At 44.6% G+C, this 19,868-nt stretch overlaps 1 long non-coding RNA gene across 2 annotated transcripts in view; it reads left to right on the top strand.

Moving 5' to 3' along the window:
• The window catches only part of LOC102016588, a 16,471-nt gene extending 1,590 nt beyond the window's left edge, over positions 1-14,881 (top strand). Inside the window, exons 1-3 of one of the 2 annotated variants that reach the window (XR_001233249.1) lie at positions 7,779-7,817; positions 9,121-9,308; positions 14,798-14,881. This is a non-coding gene — a long non-coding RNA (uncharacterized LOC102016588). Of the gene's footprint in view, positions 1-7,778; positions 7,818-9,120; positions 9,309-14,797 lie in introns of those variants that run through there. The other variant, XR_260319.2, reaches the window with a different exon arrangement.
• Positions 14,882-19,868: the final 4,987 nt, after the last annotated feature.

The raw sequence follows: 19,868 nt of genomic DNA, 5'->3' as shown, positions 1-19,868 counted from the left end.
CCCAAGCTGGCCTCAATCTCACAATAGTCCTCCTGCCTCAGCCTCCTGAGTGCTGAGGTTGCAGGCATGTTGACTTTTAACTTTGATCACCAAGCCTTAGTTGTTGAACACTCAGAAGGTCAGTTGCACCAGTATTGAAGTGGGAGTAGTGAGTTTAACTATTATATTCTCATCAAGCATTTTGAAATACAAAGTATAGCTAGAGGACTGTTATGTTCTTACCAGTCATGGTAAGAACCATGTCTTAGAAGTTGAATCCCTATAGCATGTTAACAGGTAACAATTGTAAAGTTTTACAGAGAAAACTTGATCAAGAGCCATACATAACATTTTATGTTGTTTTATTTTTCCAAACAGATTTTATTGGTACATTTAGATATATATAATGATCACATTCATCAGAGAGAATTTGTACCTGTACATGATATAACTTCTTTCCTTTTTTTCCCACTCCCTTACCCACCCTTAAACCCCTCTTCCCCTCCCCACTTACAAAAGCTTTGTTTCCATTTTTTCCTTATTTTTTTTACTTTTCTTTCCTTCCCTCCTCTCCCCTTGTTCCTCTCCCCATTTGAACATTTTATTCCTATTTCACAATACCTACTATACATTTTGGTCCTTATTTATGCTTTTGTTGTCTCACACCAGAGAAACGATACAGTATTTACGCACATTTGTCTGATTTATTTCACTTAAGAGAATGGTCTCAAGGTGCATCCATTTACCTAGAAATGTCTGGATCTTAATCTTCTTTATGACAGAGTGATACTTTATTGTATTAAAAAAAAAAAAACCCAGCCAGGTGAGGTGGCACATGCCTGCAATCCCAGCACTCGGAAGGCTGAGGCAGGAGGGTCATTGCGAGTTTGAGACCAGCCTGGGCTACAAAGTGAGCTCAAGGCCGGCCTGAATTACATAGTGAGACCCTGTCTCAAAAAAAGACAAAAAATAAAAATAAATGAAAAAAACCCACATCTTCATCCATTCACCAATTGATGGGAATTTGGGCTGTTTCCAAGATTTGGTTATTACAGACTGTGCCACTAGCATATATCACTGTGGTATGATGCTTTTAATTCTTTTGGGAAGATACCAAGAAGGGAAATAGCTAGATCAAATGAAACCTCTAGTGCTAGTTTTTGGTTTTTGTTGTTGTTGTTGTTGTTTTTGCAATACTGGGGATCAAACTCATGACCTTGTGCTTGCCAGGCAGGCACTTATGCCATTGAGCTATCTCCCCAGCCCCTAGTGCTAGTTTTTTGTGGAATCTCCACACTGATTTCCATAGTGGTTCCACCAGTCTGCACTCCCATCAACAGTGAAGGGTTTCTTTTTTCCCACAACTTCTCCATCATTTATTATTGGTTGATTTCTTGATAATAGCCATTCATTCTGAAATGAGATGGAATGTCAGTATTGTTTTAATTTACATCTCTTGGCCCGGCATGATGGTGCACATCTGTAATCCCAGCACTCAGGAAGCTGAGGCAGGAGGATTGTTGCAAGTTTGAGACCAGCCCTAGGCTACAAAGTGAGCTCAAGGCCAGCCTGAACTGCATAGTGAGATGCTGTCTCAAAAATACAAAAAAAAAAAAATTTTTACATCTCTTGAATGTGAAGAATGTTGAACATTTTTCCATGTATTTATTTGCTGTTTATATTTTGTCATCTGAGAAGTGTGTATTCATCTCAGATGCCTATTTTTAGATGAGGTCTTTAATTTAGGGAGGTCTGATATTTTGGGCTTCTTTATATATTCTGGATAGTAATCCTTTGTCTGAGGAATAGCTGGCAAAAAATTTTTCCCACACTGTGGATTGTCTTTTCACTCTGTTGTTGGTTTCTCTTGCTGTGCAAAAGTTTTTTAATAAGATGTGATCCAAATTGATTCATTGTGATATTTTGTGTGTGATCGGGGTTTTGTTCATAAAGTCTTTGCCTACACCAATGTCTTCAAGAGTTGCACCTATCCTATCTTCCAGCAGATGTAATGTTTCTGTTTTAACATTTACATCTTTGATTCATTTTGATTTTAGTGTAGTGAATGGTGGAAGATATGGGTCTAATTTTAATCTTCTTCATGTACAAAGTCAGTTTTTCTAGCACCACTTATTAAAGAGGCTATCTTTCTTCCAGTGAATCTGTTTGGCCCTTTTGTCAAATGTAAGTGGCTGAGTATGTCTGCAGTTATTTGTGTATCTTCTAATCTGTTCTACTAATTCTCAGGTCTGATTTTTTTTTTGCCAGTACCATGCTGCTTTTATCACAGTAGCTTTGTAGTATAATTTCAAGTCTGGGATCACACATACCATTTTATCATGACAATTACGATGATATTATTATCTTTTTTCTTGAGACAGGGTCTTGTTGTGTACTTCAGGCTGCCCTTGAACTCACTATGTAAACCAGGCTGGCCTTAAATTCATGGTGATCCTCCTGTCTCAACCTTCTGAGTGCTTGGATTATAGGTATGCACTACTATGCCTGAAATTACCTTTGAAACACACTTAAATGTCCATCTACATTTAGAATAGTCTTTTAATCCATCATCTCCATTTAATTGCAGGACATTAAGTGACACAAAAAAGCTCTCGCCTAATTTGATATTCCTCAATAGGATGTCATCAAAGAAGAAAGTACCCATCTATAAGTTTTTAATGTCTACTCTTTAAGTTTTGGCATGTGGCATTGTCCAGACTGCTCAGTGCCTGACCATCTCTAAGTGTAGTGACACGTGTATAACATACTCATCACATAAACTTTTTTTTAAAATTATCATTTGACTAGTGGTCTCATGCTGACTTGACGTGCACCTCTTGTCACAAGTAGCTGGCACACAAGAGAAGGGCAGATAGATATCTGAGTCTAAAAGAAGCCTAGTTTTATATCTTTGAAGACCTAGAAAACATTAATACACTTAGTATAACATGAAGTTAGCAATGATGAGTGTCACAGCTACTTGGAAACATATCTCTTAATCTAGTTTTATATCAAGAGCATCTTTTAATAAGAAAATCTTCTTGTTTTGCCCACAAAAACTTAACCTTTTGATGATAGCCAATGTAAACATAATAATATGGTTAGCAATGTTTATTGGGGTGTATCTCCCAAAAGGGCTTTCAAATTATAGGGAGTTCCATTAGTGAATAATGACTAGTATAAATGTTTCCAGGCAGCTACTCCTTTCTTCACCAAGGGGAGTCTTGTCCAGCAGTTTTCTCAAGCCCAAAGGGTCTCCATTTATCTATCATAACAGAATATTTTTATTTTTAGATGACCTATGAGAATCATATTATAACAATTAACACTTTCTTTTGGGTACCAGGAATTGAATTCAGGACCTTGTGCTTGCCAGGCAAGTGCTTGTGCTGCTGAGCTATATCCCCAGCCCCAACAGATTATTTTAGACCAATGAAAGACCCCCTAATTATTATACGCATACAACAATAGACATTGCATTTGTAAAATCAGTCTTGACATCATTTTGATTGGCTAGCAACCAGGGTAGAAACATGTCCTTAGCTTCAATGACATTTATTTTATCTATAAACCAATTTAAATTGTAGACATAATATTTTAACTTAAACTGTTTTCTATGAAATCGCAAAAAATGCAAAGGGAAGGAAAAAAAATTGTTGAGTTCAAACAAAACAGCTATAGGTGTTGCAACTGGTCATTAGCATAAATTGGACAGACAGACAGACAAGCACACACACGATATTTACAAACCAGAGAGCGCTCTGATGCATTTGGCCATGGCCCCTTTTATGAATCAGGTACAACGATTATTTCAGTAAGTGTAATAAACAAGACAGTAGTGAGACTATTTACACAATCTACTTAGAAGGGGGCAAGCTGCTTCATCCTTCTGGTTCACTAGAGCGGTTGGTGGTTTCTCCTAAAAGAAACTTGAGGTTGTTTATTGGCTGACAAGTGTATGAAGTTTGTGGTCCTTCTTTGTCTTCTGGTGTCTCAAGTGGTTCAAGTTTTACCCTGGGGAGGTGAATCCAACTATCTATTTCATGTATCTTAGTGACAAAAGAAGTGTTTCATAGAGTCGTAAGATCTTGTATTAGGTAATATTTCCCTGATGGCTTTGTTATGGCCTGGGTCTGAGGGTCCCCAAGGAATTTATGCAATCCTGATGCCCATCATGGAAAAAGAATTTTCAGGACACAGGAGTAAAAGATACATGAGAAAGATTTAATAGAGGGAGATATAGGACGCACTTGAGAGTGGAGTGCGGGTGCTCAAAGAAATGAGGCACAATAGAGTTGAGTACTGGGGATCCTTTATGTGTTTGGGGGAGGTGGAAATCTGTGGGATTCGATAATCTCTAGTCTTAGTGTTAGTGGGTGGGAGAGGATAGCCCACCCCTATTGTTATAGGCAGCTGAGTTAGCTAGAAATACTATAGGCAGTCAGACAGGGCTAGATCCTCGAAGAAGCCAACATGAAAGACAAGATAAGATACCTGTGGGCCAGACCTCAAGACAAAAGACTAAACAAATGCACCCACATACCTCCCTAGGTGTAAACATCAGGGATTGATATTCTAAATAGATAGCCCTCACCTTGAAGAGTCATTGACCCAACCCCTTACAGGAAAAGCCCCTGTTCTGTGTTCATGCCTGCTTGCTATGTGACTCGCTTCCCCATTTGATCCCAGTTTAATCAGTTTTACCTGAGCAATTCTTATTGGCTGACCATAGTTTTGTCCATTTTTCCTTTACCTTGGACCCGCCTCACCTAGTGGTTTTACTCTGTAAAAGTCCCTAGAAAAGACAGAGGCTTGGGCAACCCACTCGGGCGCCTCTTCTGTCCCTCTTTCGGACAGAAGCTTTCTTTTCTTTCCCTCAATAAATATATTCTGCTCTTAACCTCCATTGTTTCTAAAATTCATTCTTCGATTTTAGAGAACATGAACTCCTCCTAGATATCACTCAGGTTGGGAGTTTTCATTTTCCTGTATCACTATGATAATGGTCTGTTCCTATGGAAAACCCCAAAAGGACAGTCTGTTCATGGGTGGAAGAGGACCATTTACACTAAAAGGGGAATGGACAGCCCCATTTGCAGCTGAAAGGGAGCCGCCCACGTTTGGTGTTTTGGGAGAAGGAAAAAAGTAAATAAACCAGGTTGTGTTCTGAGGCTGCAGTTTTTCTTTAAAGCACAATTTTAAAATTTCCATTTTTGCCATGCACAGTGACACATGCCTATAATCCCAGCACTCAGGAGGCTGAGGCAGGAGGATCACTGTGAGTTTGAGGCCAGCTTGTACTGCATAGTGAACTCAAAGCCGGCCTGAACTACACAGTGAGACCCTGTCTCAAAAAAACAAAAAAATTTCAATTTTCATGTCTGGTGTGGTGCCACATGCCTGTAATACAAGCATTAGCACTTGGGAGGCTGAAACAGGAGGATTGTTGTCAAGTTTGAGGCCAATCTGGACTACACAGTGAGTTCAAAGCCAGCCTGAACTACAAAGTGAGACCTTGTCTCAAAACAAAACCAAAAATCAATAAAATTTCATTTTTGTTGTCTCCTTTCCTTATCCAGTTCTCATTTGTCCTCTACTTCATCATGGTTATAGAGCCCCAGATACTCTTCATTCACAAATTGGTTTATGCTATGGTTTGTGTCTGGATGTCCCCCCAAGCCTCATGATACCATGGGGGCAGGCTTTTCCCAGGCAGCTGAATCTAGAGTTTGTGACTGATTCATGTCCCAGTGCTGGGACTATGGGTGTGAGTGCTATGCCCACCCTAGGCAGGTAATCTGCATACAATATAAGGGACAGAAAGAGTCTTGTCTCTCTCTCCCTCTCTCCTTCCTTCTAGCTTGCTTTTGCTGTCTTCCACCACCATGAATGATTGCCCATCTGCCATGTGCCTCTGTGCCTTGGAGTCAGCCAACTAGTACTGTGAGCTGAATAAACCTTTCTCCCTTTAACTTTGGGTGTCGGGTATTTTGTCTCAGCAACAAGAAAAAAGTAACTAACACAGCTTATTTTGGTTTGTAGGCTCAGGTGGAGTTTCTGGAGCTTTTTTTCTAATATCTGGAGCTGACTGACTGATAAAGTATGTCCTTAGAATAATCTGAAGTTCTCTAGACTCAGACAGAATCTAAGTGTATTTACAGAGAGACTCTTCAAGCCAAAGCTGAGGAGCAACTTGGTTCTTCCTGGGGCCCTGACTCATAGACCTGAGCTTACTGTAATTCACAGGTTTGGGCATCCCTTGTGGCATACCAGCTAAAATGGCCAGGATGTGTCACTTTTGCTTATCTTCTCCACCGCCTGTGTTATAATTCCACTCAGGCCCTTCCTGAGACCCAAATCACTCTGCAAGCAGCTGATTATCAGAGGGTGAAGCTACAGGCTTCATCACTGGCCTACTCTGCAGCCTTGATAATGCCTTTTTTTTTTTTTTTCTTTTCTGCTGCTGTGCAACAAGAAAAGAGGGTGAGTTGAACATCTCACCAGGTCTGCTCAGAAGCTATCATTAGGATCTGGAAACTGTCAGCAAACTCTTCGGGACCTGCAGACAATCTACCCAGGGTGTCCTTGCCCTGGTCAATATCTGTAACTAAAAAGGGACCAACTTCATGGACTCCATACACCGGTGCCTACCACTTCTTGAAGGGGTCAAGCAGTGGTAGGCTAACTTGCTGGGTTCCCTGAGTCTAAGACCCTCTAGTAAGGAGCCCCAAGCCTAGCATGGGGTGCACTCAGGAGGTGTCCTTTATCTCAGAGGGTACTGACTGAGCAGGTTGCTGAGGAGTTATTCTATGAAAAAGAGGAGGGTACAGATCAGGCCTCTGGGAGAGGGCCATAAAGGCTTGAATGTAAAGCACCGCTGACCATTTGTTCTGCTCCTTATAGTACAGATATAGTTGAAGTATGACATTATACTTTGGGCTGCCAAGGAGTGGCCGTGTCTTGTTTTCCCCAAATGGATACAGAGGCGACTTGTTACTACACGGGGATATAAAATCTCTTTGAAGGATTTTAGTGTGGGACTGATCCCTGTGGTTAAGAAGACATCTGAACAGAGAATCCAGGAAGAGATGAGGTTGTTCCCATCTGCAGATAGGAGGAGAAAAAGTTAGGAGCTAGATACAAGAGCTAGTCTTTATTCCCGTGCCATTGGCTCTGGTTTCTCGGCTCAGTGACTGAAGTAGTACTAAGCTCTGTCAGTTCTGGTTGATTCATCCCCACTCAAACTCTGGTATTTCTAGTCTTTTGTATTTTCATTAGTTCATGTGGTACATCATGATTGTACTCATTGTGGAAACTTGGTGTACATATATAACACATCTTTTTTTTTTTTTTTTTGTACCGAGAATGGAACTAAGGATCTTGCACTTGCCAGGCAGGCACTGTACCACTGAGCTATATCCCTAGCCCCACTGTAGTGTTGACTGATTATGTCATTTTGAGAAATTTAGAAGCATAACTAAACTTGGCTCAGCAATTGGCTCAGCAATTCTTCACCCTAGGGTGTAGAGGAGCCACCCGAGGGTGGATCATCACCTAGATAATATAAAAGGGAAATGAGGAAGGACAGAGGTACTTCCATTCCTTTTGGAGGAGCTCCAGTCTTCACCTTCAGCTTGGGCTTAGTCTCCTGGCTTCTAGTGCAGACTCTTCGGCTTCCACCTTGGGTCCTTCAGCCTTCCATCGCAGACTCATCGGCCTCCTGGTACGGACTTGCACGGAACTCTGCAATGAACTCCAGACCCTGGACTGACTCCTTCGGTCTTCAGTGTGCAGACACCCTCTGCACACTTCCTCATACAACTCTCTGGCTGACCGTCGTAAGCCAATCTTGTCATTTCTTATAATTTGTACATCCTGTGTTATATCTGTTTCTCCAGTAAAACCCTGACTGATACACCCACACATCTTAATTTTTAGTTGCTGTTCCCTCCCTATTTCTGTTCTGCACTCGTCCTCCTCTAGCAGCTGTTTTCTGTTGATTGTTGCATAGTTTGCCCTGTTCAAGCAGAGCCCACCTTCAGCCAAGGATGAGCCCTGTCCCCTCTGCACGGTGGCTTCCTTAAGTCTACTCCACAAATCTGCTTCACTATCCCCAAGCCCTCCGCCTCCTCACATCAGTGGGACCATATTTCCAGCCCACCATCCCATATCATGGCCAGGAAAGTATGCAACTCACCTGATGAGTTTCCCATCTCTGGAGGGTCACACTTCTTTGCCACCTGTGGTCCAATGCCTGAAAATAGTTGTCTCCTACTTTCTCTTGTTATTTATGCTGGGAATAGCAGTCTGGTACCAGTTACACTATCACAGCCAGCAGGACAAATTCACTTGGTAACTAACTACTTTAAATCACAAAACTTTTATTTATTTTTCTGACCATTCTAATTCTGGGACTAATCCTTACATAGGCAACTCATTTTTCAGACTCAATCAGGCCATAGGTGCTTGAGGAACTTTTTTGGAGAGATGGATTTGTTGTCCTTCCTCTGGAATACCGATGAGGTATCTTTTATTAAAGTGTTCTACAAAAACTCTGATAAGATTCATCCATTAAAAATGTTAATTTATGTTTCCGCTTGACTCATCAAAAATATTCCTCAAGGGCTAGCAACATTCAGCAACCACCTCTGAGGTAAAGTGAAATTAATGGGTTAGAAATGTTAAATATATATGAGAAAAGCTTTTGGAGAATCTCTTTGGAGAACATGATCCTGTCCCTGAGCAATGGGGTATGTCATTATTTAGGTTAATATGTCTACAGTCCTTGGAGAGACCCCAGAAGATTCCACCCATTCACGACAGGGCTGGAAATTGTATGTCTTCCTGGCAGGCGACTCTGAACCACCAGTGCTCCATGCTAGCGGGATGCACTAACCCCCTTTCATCAGTGTACCTGTCGAAGCACAGGCTTCCCCCAGGGGAGTTGGAGATACTGGTTTCCATTGTTTGGTGCCCAGGTTTCTCCCAGTTTTGAGTATGTGGATTTAGTAGGATACTTTTTCTGGTTTGCTTTTGGTGCTAGGGATTAAACCCTGAGCCTGGTGTATGCCAAGCACATACTCTGATGCAGAGCTGCTGCCTGGGCCTCTACAGGATATATTCGAAACCTGTCCCTTACAGTGACAACCAAGGTGCCCATAACCTGTGTCTGCGGAACCAACTCTAATTCACATGCTGATGAGGAACTGATCTAGGGGAGATGTGGACCAAACGACATGGCACCCGCGAGCTGGCTGTCCTCTCTTGTGCTGTTTGCGTTTGTGCTTCTGAATGATAAAGTTCAAGAACAAGCCGATGGGTTGCCCCAGGTAGGAGAAACTCAACTGTTTGATTTTCTTTTACAAGACTTGGTTTGGCCTAATAGGGAGTTGGTTGAGGACTCTCCACTATGTTAGTTCAGTTATTCTTTGCCCTTGTTCCTAACTGATGCTGCAGCCAGGTGTATTGTTCATAGGGTGTAAACGCTTCGGCAAAGCTGCCAGCCCATTAGGTCAAACCACAGGTGATGCAGTGTTAGAAGGAAAGTGAGGCGACGCTAATAGACACAACACTGAAAGCCATATAGACGTGTGGAACTGGGACTGGATAACTTGGGCTTTTATTTATGTGGTCACCTCATCATTTTAGGCAAAGGAAAGACTAACAGAACGGGCAGGAAACAGGAAGTACCCCACTCCCAGCACACTTGCTTGGAAGATAATAAAACAGCGTTGTCTTCCTTCAGCTGCATCTCTTAAGAACCATGAACTCTGAGTGACCCTAGCAGGCCAGAATATTTGCTTCTGGGCTCAACTCAAGGATTTTTCCTGACTTCTGAAAAGTGGAGCCTCTTTTAGCCAATCCGATAACTGTTCTGTGCATTCATTTTGACTATCCTTAATGAGCACACCATAGTGGAACATTCTATTTTCTACCATCTTAAAACATCTCAGTGGATAATCCAGGAAACTGTCTTTAGTGGTGCATGTAAGAAGCTCAACCTTTACCTTAAATTCTAGTTGTTTTTGTTTTACATTAGAAACAAAAACAAGAACACTGTATATAAAAACCAGACTTCTAACCATAGCAAATTCACAGTATTAAATGACTTCTTTTTTTGTTTGTTTTTTGGTATCAGGAATCAAACTCAGGACCTTGCACTTGCCAGTCAGGTGCTGCACTGCTGAGCTATCTCCCCAGCCCATGACTTTGTTATCAAAAGAAAAAATTCAAAGGTAAAATAAAGTTTTCCACCCAAGTTAGAAAAGCAGAGTAAAAAGAAACACAAAGAAACGAAGTAGAAAGCCAGGGTATTGTGGTGCTACGTGGGGAGTAGTTGGAGCCCTGGCGTGGAGAGTGCTCGGTACCTGTTGGGTGAGATCTAGGCAGCACCTGTCTGCCAGGCTCACCTTCACAGGGGGCTGTCACAGCTCCATGGCACATCTCTTACTGAGAGTGCAGCTTGTCTCTGTTAAAGAACATGCCACAGGGCTGGGGATTTAGCTTGGGGTGGGGATTTAGCTCAGCAGTACAGCGCCTGCCTGGCAAGCACAAGGTCGTGAATTCAATTCCCAGTACTGGAGAAAAACCAGAAAAAAATAAAAAACAACATGCCACACAGGAGGTGTTTTTTACATTAAAAACATAATTCAGGTTCGGTACATGGAACCTTAATGCAATACTTTCATATACCCTCTCATCCATATTCTAGTTGACAGCTGACCTGATAATGTGCTTTACAGCCTTTCCCCCTATGCAAACAGGTCCTCTCTAGGCCAGGATTGGGGTTAGTTATTTTGCCCCTAGAGTATGAATGTTTCTATGTTTCGTTTTGGTTTTGTCTTTTATGACAATCTGGAGTACGGGGTCCTTTTCGATAGCTGGACATTTCTTTTGGGGGTCTCGGTGAGGTCTCCATATGATTATGTTCAGATCCTGCAGCCCTGGTCCATCCTGTGGAAATGGAGTTAGGTCGTTCCCTGGGCCCATCATGTTCGGTGGTGCCCAGTGTCTGCCTTGTACTGTGAGTTACTGGGTTTTCCCTGGTACCGTGGACCATTGTAGGGAGATGCTTTCAGACCACACACCCATTTTTGATGCTTGCTGGTTCCAAGTTATGATTTCCAGCGCCGACACACCCTCCATTGTGATAAGGCATTCAAGTAGTGTGCTACTTTAAAGGAGAAAGCATAGGATTTGGTTGACAGTGGGAGGTGACCATTGGTCACAGTGTCACAGAGCCATTCAGAGATGTGAAGAACCCTGAAAGCTCGAAGGAGGGAACCTGGGAGGTGCACCCTGTCATCCCAGCACTGAGGCAGGAAGTCACTGCAAGGTTGAGGTCAGCCTGAGCTACATAGTGAGACCTTGTCTCAAAAACAAAAAATACCATTCTACATGGGAACAGTGTGTCCCACACCCAGCCTGGAAGATTGAAGGCTTAGAGTCAGCACCTGGCCCAGGGTTAGGGGGCTCCAGGTATCCTCCATAAGGCTGTGTAGACTGATACCCTCACACACACACTGTGGCTGTTATTATGTAATTTTGTGTGTGTGTGTGTGTGTGTGTGTGTGTGTATTTCTTTTTTTTTTTGGTCTTTTTAAGACAGGGTCTCACTATCTCACTATGCAGTTCAGGCTGGTCTTGAACTCACTTTGTAGCCCAGGCTGGCCTGGAACTCACAATGACCCTCTTGCCTCAGCCTCCAGCGTGCTGGCATTTCAGGCTTGTGCCACCACAGCCAACAAATTATGTTATCATACTAGCCAACATTTTTAGCATGTTTACCATGTAGCAATTACTATCATGTTTTAGATTTTTAATTTCATTTGATAATATCAGTAGGGTGCATAATGGTTGATGCGTCTGTACTTTTTATTTATTTTTGGCTTGTTAAGACATGGTCTCACTATGCAGTTCAGGCTGGCCTTGAGCTTACTTTATAGCCCAGGCTGGTCTCAAACTCACAATGATCCTCCTGCCTCAGCTTCCCAAGTGCTGGGATTACAGGTATGCACCACCACACCTGGCACGTCTATACATTTTAAAACAAGAACATTTTTATCCTAATGTGTGCTTTGTTTGGTAGATTCGAAACCTTCAGGCAGGCAGTGGTGTTGGCACACACCTGTAATCCAGACTACTTGGGAGTCTGAGGCAGGAGGATTGTAAGTTCAAAGCCAACCTGTCTCAGGCCAGGGATATAGCTCAGTGGTACAAGCGTCTGCCTGGCAAGTGCAAGGTCCTGAGTTCAATTCTTGATACCTAAAAAAAAAAAAAGCCAACCTGTCTCAAAATTAAAAATACAAAGGGCTGAAGATGAATTTCAATGGTGGGGAGCTTGTCTAGCATTTGCAAGGGCCTGGCTTTGATCACAATACTGGGGTGGGAAGACCTTCAAAATACAAGACCTGTGAAAGGAGCGGGTAGGCAGAGGTGACCACTCCAGTTCTTAAGGAAATCCACACCAGTGGAGCACCTAGGATCCAGAAGCAGTGATTTTTAAAAATATACTGGACCTCTGCCTGGTTCCCAATATAGCTATGAAGCGGAGGGCATCAGTCGGAAAAAAACAGGCACCGTAGATTTATGGGTAACTGTTAATTTTCACAAAGGCGGAAGAGACTAGAATTAGGATTCAGCCCCTCATTGCTAATTTGGGAGGCACAGGTCAGGAATCCAACTTCTCACCCCTCTGGACGTAACTGGCTGTGTGACCTCAGAAAAAGCCAAGTGACCTCTCTGGACCTTGGTCTCCCCATTTGTAATATGTGTCTCTAAGGGCCTTCCTGGGATGCAAGACCGGTTCTCTGACATTTGACCTGAGGTTCTCTGACCTATAACCTAAGGTCTTCCACCCTGTAACCTGAGGTCCTCCAGGGAAAGCCTGGGCAGTTCCTGGGAGCCCCTTCCCGCCCATGCCAGCAGGGGCCGCCCCAGGCACAGGGCTCCTTCTTGCAGCCCGGCTCCTGGTCCAGCCTAGCTGTCCTCCAAATCCTTGTGGGACAGAAACTTTTGCTCTGTTGTAACTAGGGATACATTGAAGAAGACAGGAAAAAGACACTGTTAGTATCCCACAATATGTGCTGCTCTACAGTAAAATGCACAAGAGTTAAGAAAGCCATTGTCTCTTTTTTGAGGGAGGGGGTGGTTGGTGTCACATATTCTCCCAGAGCGCTAAGAGCAAGGATACATTCATTCACTCAGCAGGAATTTGGTTTGGTTTTGTTGCTGGAAATGGAATTCAGGGCCTTCTCACTGAGCTATATTCCCAGTTCTTTTCTATTTAATACTTTGAAACAGGGCCTTGATAAATTGCTATATTACCCAGGCTAGCCTTAAACTTGTGATCCTCCTGCCTCAGCCTCCCAGAGTGCTGGGATTATAGGTGTGCACCCCCATTTCAGACTTCACTCAGTGTTTTGGCGGGTATACTATGTGCCAGCTGCTGTTTATTTTATAGCATTAGCAAAACACAGCCCTCATCCCCACAAAGCTGCTATCTCAGGAGCATTTTAAAAATAGTACACTGAGTCGGGCACGGTGGCGCACAACTGTAATCCCAGCACTCGGGAGGCTGAGGCAGGAAGATCTTTGCTAATTTTAGACCAGCCTGGGCTACAAAGTGAGCTCAAGGCCAGCCTGAACTGCACAGGGAGACCTTGTCTCAAAAAGACCAAAAAAATAAATAAATAAAAATAGCACACCCAAACCATGTGGGGCGCTGCAGCCTGGCAGAGCCTGCTTGTGGACCTTGGAGGCCCCACACAGCACCCAGTGGACACTGCTCAGGCAGGACCTGCACTTAACTGCTCAGGAGTTTCCCGCTGGCAAAATGTGGTGATTGAGAAAACAACTGCTGAGTCAGGTAAATGGACAGATACCGTCCTGAAAGGACAAGGACGTGACCTTAGTTTGCTTGGCATGTCACAGTGGAGAGGCCTTAGTGACCAGAGAAATGGGTGGCTGCGGGCCATCCAGAACTGGGCTGTACTGGGGACGTCTCCTAACCTGGGACAGGATCCACAGGTCACATGAGAACTCATGGTGTTCTGCTTTAAACCATGGGAGCACGCAGTAATCACTCAATACCTTGTAGCCATGCTCAGCAACGCAGTTATTATGAGAGTCTTAAATGGGCCCGGCTCTTCATTTCCTTTCATTCCCATTTCTTTTAAATCATGGGTTTTTTTGTTTTGTTTTGTTTTGTCTTTTTGAGATGGTCTCGCTATGCAGTTCAGGCTGGCCTTGCACTCACTTTGTAGCCCAGGCTGGCCTTGAACTCTCAAAGATCCTCCTGCCTCAGCCTCCTGAGTGCTGGGATTACAGGCGTGCACCACCACACCTGGCTCAAATCATGGTTTAAAAGGCTGGAAATTAGACAGATGTGGTAGTGTGTGCTGTAATCTTGGCTATTTGGGAGGCTGAGGCAGAAGGATACCAAGTGGGAGCTCATGTAGGCAATTTAGAGACTTAGCAACATCCTGTCAAAGGAAAGAAAGAAAGAGAGAGAGAGAGAGAGGAAGGGAGGGAGGGAGGAAGAAGGGCTGGGAATGTAGCTCATTCCAAAGGTCCTGGGTTCAATCAGAAATGCAAATTAGGAAAAGATGTCCCCCTCCTGAAGGCTGCCATCTGCCTGTGGTTTCTCGTCCAGTTTATACCCTACACAAGGTGTGAAATGGCCCCTCTAGTTTTGGTCAGTGTGCAACCTGCCCAACCATATGAAACAATCTTTCTTGTGGGTCTAACCACAGCCTTCTAAGAGAGAAGCAGGAATGCAACTTATTTCACAACGGTCTCCTCTCTGCCTGTCCCTGAGGTCCAGTGTGACACAACACATTGCTGTCACCTACACACAGACATCAGGCCCCTCAGCAGTGGTGAAGAAGTCCGCCCAGGTCCTCAGGACGAAGTCACTCTTGGGAGGAGACAGCTAATATCTCCAGGCCTGCAACAAACAAGCAAGCACATGAAAGCGACACCCCCTCCCCCGAAAACCGAGGAGGGCTTCCGGCCCCGGCACCCGGCTGTCCTCTCTGCCGCTCGCTCGCTCGCTCAGCTTTCCTGCTCCCGTCACCTCTGTTGTCCTGTGTCCCACTGTGTTGGATGCACGGTGGCTCCGCAGGCTGCAAAGTCCATGGCTGTGTGCAGAGCCAAGGTCCATGCATAGCGATTTCCCGCTGCTCCAGATCATTCTCCAGCACCAGGCAGGCATCTCCGCTTGAACGGCCGGCAGAGTGGGACTCACCCCACTGTCCCCTGGCCCAGCCCCTTCCTCCTCCCTTGGGCCCCTGGGTCCCAGAACCCTCAGCTTCAGGAATGACTGTCCTGTTAGTCTGCCTGCCCCTTCCTGTCACGTGATCTCTGATTGGTGCCTGTGTTAGTCAGCGTCCCCTCCCTGGAACACAGTACCAGCCCCTGCAGCTTAAAGGTCAGAGTTCATGTGGCTCATGTTTTCAGGGAATTTGTTCCGTGGTCAGTGGGCTCCAAGGCAGGAATAGCGTGGCAGAGGGTGTGGCGGAGGACAGCTGCTCAGTTCATGGTGGCCCTGAAGCAGAGAAGCGGTTAGCTCCAGAGAGGAAGAGCGGGGGACAGACATGGCACCGAGGTCGAACGTCCACGCCCCACCAGACACACCCAGGGTGTGCTTTCCTGATCCTGACTCGGTTCCCACACTATCCACCTGGACATGGGGGTCGCTTCCCACAGGCGGGTCCCCCCAGTGGGGTCCCCCCACTTCTGGTATTGCCGCAAAGAGTAGCTTGTCACTTGTGCTAGTCACCAACCAGGTTCCTTGCACCTTGGGCTCTGCCACCCCCTCCTGGGCTTGCTGGAGTGGCTCAACCGCTCCGGGAGACTCCCGACTTCAGCTGCCCATTCATCACAAAGGCTGTCAGGTGGGGTCAGGTGGGGTCAGGTGGTGCAAGGTAAGGGATGGGGCGAGGCGGTGGAGGCGGGGCTCCCTGCCTTCCCTTGGGGTCGCTCTTCATTCGGCTTCCCTGAAACTCACGTTCCTTGACCTCCTGAGGGTTCAGGGAGGCATCAATAAGGCCTATGCCTTATTCATTCCATTGACCGTTGCTGGTTAATATGGCCTTATCCCCTCCCCTCTGCAGAGGTATGTGTGTTTGTGTCTGTGTGTGTTTGTGTGTGTGTGTGTTTGTGTGTGTGTGTGTTTGTGTGTGTGTGTGTTTGTGTCTGTGTATTTGTGTCTGTGTATGTTTGTGTCTGTGTGTGTGTCTGTGTGTCTGTGTGTTTGTGTCTCTGTATTTGTGTCTGTGTTTGTCTGTGTGTGTGTCTGTGTGTGTTTGTGTGTTTGTGTCTGTGTGTGTTTGTGTCTGTGTGTGTGTTTGCGTCTGTGTGTATTTGTGTCTGTGTGTATTTGCGTCTGTGTGTATTTGCGTCTGTGTGTATTTGTGTCTGTGTGTGTGTTTCTGTCTGTGTGTGTGTTTCTGTCCGTGTGGGGAGGATGAGGCTGAAAGTCCCAGCCTTGGGAGCTAGGGATGTAGCTCAGAAGTAGGGCGCTTGCCCAACATCTCTAAGGCCCTGGGTTCCATCTCTGGGAGGAGGGATGAGCAAAGGGAGGGAGAGAAGGAAGGAGCAAGCTGGGTGTGGTGGCGCACATCTGAAATCCCTGCTCTCTGGAGGCTGAGGCAGGAAGATCGTCCAGAGGTTAAGGTCAGCCTGGGTTACATAGTGAGTTCAAGACTAGGCTGGACTACATAAGGTGACTCTGTCTCAAAAAAAACCAAAACACACAGAGAGAAAAAGAGAAGAGGAGAGGAGAAGAGAGGAGATGGAGAAGAGATGGAAGGGGAGGGGAGGGAGGGGAAGGGAGGGGAAGGGAGGACAGCCCACCCTCCAGTCACATGGCTGGTGCCCACAACCACCTCTGTCACCCCCTTCCACCCCCCAGGGGCCCCCAGAGTCAGCTCAGCAGGGTTAAAGCTGCTGCCACCACCCAGGAATCCCCAGGGACTCCGGCCTGGATCAGATGTTATCACTCCCCAAATGGCAACAGTCTCAGGAGCTGTGTGAGGAACTGGAACAAAGACCACGCGTGAGAACAGAGGGGTCTCACCGGCATGGTGGTGCGCTCTTCTGATCCCAGCACTCCGGGCAGGAGGATTGTTGTGAGTTCGAGGCCAGCCTAGGCTACAAAGTGAACTCAAGGGCAGCCTGAAGTGCATAGTGGGACCCTGTCTCAGAAGAAAAAAAAAGAAAAGAAAAGCAAAAGAGAACGGAGAGGTCTCCCAGGGACAGGCAGGGCAGAGATGGAATATGCACTTCTTACCCGAGCACAGACTCATCCTCTTTCCCAGCCAGCGCCGCGGCCCGCTCCTCCGGCCCAGCGTCTCTGGAGCACCTGCGCTGGCCCGTCCGGTGCCATCTGCTGCCCTTGCCCAGGAAGGCTCCTTCTCACAGCTGCCAGAGGTGACCATGGGCTCAGCACCCTTTCCCGGGCTGGAGACGGCCTGAGCCTGGTGTCACCCTTTCAACTGTGTCTTGTTGCTTCCCCAGCGAAAATTCTAAGATGAGACTAAACATTCACATTTTAAGTTTGAGCCAGGTGTGGCGGCGCCCGTCTGTCATCCCAGCACTCAGGAGCCGGAGGCAGGAGGATCGCTGAGACTTCAAGGCAGCCTGGGCTACACTGCAAAACCCTGTCTCAAAACAACAACAACAACAACAACAAAATTAAGTTGGGTGTGTTCTTTAATTTTACTCCAACTTCATCAAGATAAAATCAACACACAATAATTATATATTTTCACGGTGTACAACATGGTGTTTTGATAGATGTGTGCACCATAAAATGATCCAATCAAGGCTAATGAACATATCCGTCACTGCACATACTTACTGTGTGTGTTGAAATGCTTGAAATTGCTCTCTCTTCTTTCCAAGTATGAAATGCGTTATTAGTTACCGTGGTCACCATGCTGTACACTAGATCTGTGGAATTTATTCATCCAGACTGAAACTTTGTACCTTGACCCGCATCTCCCCATTGCCCCCACCCGCATTCCTGGCTCCCACCCGCCTGCTCTGCGCTTTTCCACCTTTGGTTTTCTCACATTCCGCGCAGGTGAGGTCATGCAGGACACTGCACTCAGCACAATGTGCTTATTTGGATGTTTTCTATCTTCCGCTGTTATCTCTCTTTCATCTTTCGTCATGCCCTGAGGAAGAGGTTCTGCCCTAGGAGTCATTATATAGAAAGAGAAACTAAGGGATAAGCAACATAATTACTTTAATGTTTTTAATTAAGCCTTTTTATAGGCGCTCAAAAACACTAACATAGCACAATGAAGTCACTTAACTAATTAAACAGCAGGCTAAGGGCCAAAATTGCCCTCGATATATGAGAGTTTAGGCTTTGCGGTACCTACGGTACCTACACGTTGGTCATGTTTCCTCTATTCTATTTTTTTATATGGTAGAAACAAGAAGTACGTAAGCGTTTGTAAAATGAATAATCTTATTTGAAATTACCTTGTGCTTGTGCTGTCAATGTATTAAGTGAAAAAAAAATCAGCAGACGTGTGTTTTTCCTTTAAGTACACTATGTACATAGGAAAGAAATATATACATAGGAAAAAACTAAGAACCGGGCGTGGTGGCACACGCCTGTAATCCCAGCACTCGGGAGGCTGAGGCAGGAGGATCGTTGCAAGTTTGAGACCAGCCTAGGCTACAAAGTGAGCTCAAGGCCAGCCTGAACTGCATAGTGAGACCCTGTCTCAAAAAGACAAAAAATAAATAAATAAATAAAAAGAGAAAAACTAAGAAATAACATTAAAGTAAAGGTTGAGAATATTACAAAGAATGCTATAAGATTCCTACACTAGAAGTGGTATATTGTTATGTGAAAGTGGACTAAGAGTAGTTTAAATGTAAACTCAAGGGCAGCCACTAAAAAAATTTGTAAAATTAATTTATTAACAGGGGAAAAAAGAAAATGGAATCATAAAATGCACAATTAAAACCACAGAAGAAGAAAAAAAGCAGACCAAAGATAAGGGGAATGAACAGGAAACAAATATGGTAGATGTTAATTCAATTATATCAGTTATTACTTTAAATATGAATGGTATAAATACAAAAATTGAAAGAGAATGACACGGTGAATAAAAACCAATGACACAACTATATGATATCTACAAGAAACCCACTTTACATACGAAGACACCTACATTAAAAGTAAAGAGGTGGAGTGAAATTTACCACATTAGCACTAATCAAAAGAAAGTAGAATAACTACATTAATCTTATTTATTTTTAAATTTTTTAATTATTTTTTTGAGACAGGGTCTCACTATGCAGTTCAGGTTGGCAGCAATCCTCCTGCCTCAGCCTTCCAAGTACTGTGATGTGCCACCACACCCAGAAACTACATTAATTTTAGACAAAACAGATTTTTGGGTTTTTGGTGGTTTTTTTGAGACAGGGTCTTAATATGCAGTTCAAGCTAGCCTTGAACCCACCAGGTATCCCAGGCTGGCCTCTAAAGCACGGTGATCTTCCTACTTCAAACTCCCAAGTGCTGGGATTACAAATGGACAAAACATTTTAGAACAAGGAAAATTACCAGACACAAAGAAAGGCATTACATGGCAAGGGGGTTAATTTAATTCTCTAAGGAAACAGAATCCTATCTTATTGCTTAGCAACAGTGTTGAAATATGTGAGGCAACACTGCTGGAACTACAGCGAGAACTAGTTCAATCTGCTATTCTATTTGGAGATTTCATTGCTACTCTGCTGGTCATTTACAGTTCCAGCACACACACGTCAGTCAGATAGAGCTAAACTAAACCGCATCATCCATCAACTGATAGCGTTGACATGTGCAGATGACTACATCCAACAACCGCAGAATACACATT

Source organism: Chinchilla lanigera, unplaced genomic scaffold (genome assembly GCF_000276665.1).
Source record: "Chinchilla lanigera isolate Chin_1 unplaced genomic scaffold, ChiLan1.0 scaffold00014, whole genome shotgun sequence".
Taxonomy (NCBI): domain Eukaryota; kingdom Metazoa; phylum Chordata; class Mammalia; order Rodentia; family Chinchillidae; genus Chinchilla; species Chinchilla lanigera.
The sequence above is the reverse complement of the archived record's forward strand: the minus strand, read 5'-3'. Positions and strand labels throughout refer to the sequence as shown.